The following is a 2,772-nucleotide window of genomic DNA, read 5'->3' on the forward strand; positions in this document are numbered from 1 at the left end:
ATGGAATCACAGGGGAATTCTATGAAACATTTAGAGAAGAGCTAACACCTATCCTTCTCAAACTCTGCCAAAATATAGCAGAGGGAAGAACACTGCCAAACTCATTCTACAAGACCACCATCACCCTGATACCAAAAGCAGACAAAGATGTCACAAAAAAAGCAAACTACAGGCCAATATCACTGATGAACATAGATGCAAAAATCCTCAACAAAATACTAGCAAACAGAACCCAACAGCACATTAAAAGGATCATACACATGATCAAGCAGGGTTTCTCGCAGGAATGCAAGTGTTCTTCAATATATGCAAATCAATCAATGGGATACACCATATTAACAAACGGAAGGATAAAAACCGTATGATAATCTCAATAGACGCAGAAAAAGCTTTTGAAAAATTCAACACCCATTTACGATAAAAACCCCTCCAGAATGTAGGCATAGAAGGAACTTACCTCAACATAATAAAGGCCATATATGACAAACCCACAGCCAACATTGTTCTCAATGGTGAAAAACTGAAACCATTTACACTAAGATCAGGAGCAAGGCAAGGTTGCCAACTCTCACCACTATTATTCAACATAGTTTTGGAAGTTTTAGCCAGAGCAATCAGAGAAGAAAAGAAATAAAAGGAATCCAAATTGGAAAAGAAGAAGTAAAACTGTCAATGTTTGCAGATGACATGTGACTATACATAGAAAATCCTAAAGATGCTACCAGAAAACTACAAGAGCTAATCAATGAATTTGGTAAAGTAGCAGGATACAAAATTAATGCACAGAAATCTCTTCCTTTCCTATACAGTAACAATGAAAAATCAGAAAGACAAATTAAGGAAACACTCCCATTTACCACTGCAACAAAATGAATTAAATACCTAGGAATAAACCTACCTAAAGAGACAAAAGACCGTATGCAGAACACTACAAAGAAATTAAAGATGATACAAACAGATGGAGAGATATACCATGTTCTTGGATTGGAAGAATCAACATTGTGAAAATGATTCTACTACCCAAAGCAATCTACAGATTCAATGCAATCCCTATCAAACTACCAATGGCATTTTTCACAGAACTACAACAAAAAATTTCACAATTTGTATGGAAACACAAAAGACCCCAAATAGCCAAAGCAATTTTGAGAACGAAAAACGGAGCTGGAGGAATCAGGCTCCCTGACTTCAGATTATACTACAAAACTACAGCAATCAAGAGAGTATGGTACTGGCAGAAAAACAGAAATATAGATCAATGGAACATTTAGAAAGCCCAGAGATAAACCCATGCACATATGGTCACCTTATCTTTGATAAAGGAGGCAAGAATATACAATGGAGAAAAGACAGCCTCTTCAGTAGCTGGTGCTGGGAAAACTGGACAGCTACATTGTAAACGAATGAAATTAGAACACTTCCTAACACCATACACAAAAATAAACTCAAAATGGATTAAAGACCTAAATGTAAGGCCAGACACTATAAAACTCTTAGAGGAAAACATAGGCAGAACACTACATGACATAAATCACAGCAAGCTTCTCTTTGACCCACCTAGAGAAATGGAAATAAAAACAAAAATAAACAAATGGGACCGAATGAAACTTCAAAGCTTTTGCACAGCAAAGGAAACCATAAACAAGACAAAAAGACAACCTTCAGTATGGGAGAAAAGACTTGCAAACAAAGCAACTGACAAAGGATTAATCTCCAGAATATACAAGCAGATCTTGCAGCTCAATATCACAAATATAAACAATCCCATCCAAAAATGGGCAGAAGACCTAAATAGGCATTTCACCAAAGAAGATATACAGATTGCCAAAACACATGAAAGGATGTTCAACATCAATAATCATTAGAGAAATACAAATCAAAACTACAATGAGGTATCACCTCACACTGGTCAGAATGGCCATCATCAAAAAATCTACAAACAATAAATGCTGGAGAGGGTGTGGAGAAAAGGGAACCCTCTTGCACTGTTGGTGGGAATGTAAGTTGGTGCAGCCACTATAGAGAATAGTATGGAGCTTCCTTAAAAAACTAAAAATAGAGCTACCATACGACCCAGCAATCCCACTACTGGGCATATATCCTGAGAAAACCAGAATTCAAAAAGACACATGCACCTCAATGTTCATTGCAGCACTATTTACAATAGCCAGGACATGGAAGCAACCTAAGTGTCCATCGACAGATGAATGGATAAAGAAGATGTGGCACATATATACAATGGAATATTACTCAGCCATAAAAAGAAACGAAATTGAGTTATTTGTAGTGAAGTGGATGGACCTAGAGACAGTCATACAGAGTGAAGTAAGTCAGAAATAGAAAAACAAATACCGTATGCTAATAGTTATATATGAAATCTAAAAAAAAAAAAAAGTTTCCAAAGAACCTAGTATCAGGACAGGAATAAAGACTTAGACGAGAGAATGGACTTGAGCACACGGAGAGGGGAAGGTTAAGATGGGATGAAGTGAGAGATTGGCATGAATATACATACACTACCAAATGTAAAATATATAGCTAGTGGGAAGCAGCCACATAGCATAGGGAGGTCAGCTCAGTGATTTGTGATCACAAAGAGGGGTGGGATAGGGAGGGTGGGAGGGAGACGCAAGAGGGAGGGGATATGGGAGCATATGTATATGTATAGCTGACTCACTTTTTTATACAGCTGAAGCTAACTCAACATTGTAAAGCAATTATACTGCAATAAAGATGTTAAAAAAATAAATGTTATGTCTGTTAACAAGTATG

The sequence above is a fragment of the Monodon monoceros genome, unplaced genomic scaffold (genome assembly GCF_005190385.1).
Source record: "Monodon monoceros isolate NGI ecotype Baffin Bay Population unplaced genomic scaffold, NGI_Narwhal_1 Super_Scaffold_20, whole genome shotgun sequence".
Lineage (NCBI taxonomy): Eukaryota > Metazoa > Chordata > Mammalia > Artiodactyla > Monodontidae > Monodon > Monodon monoceros.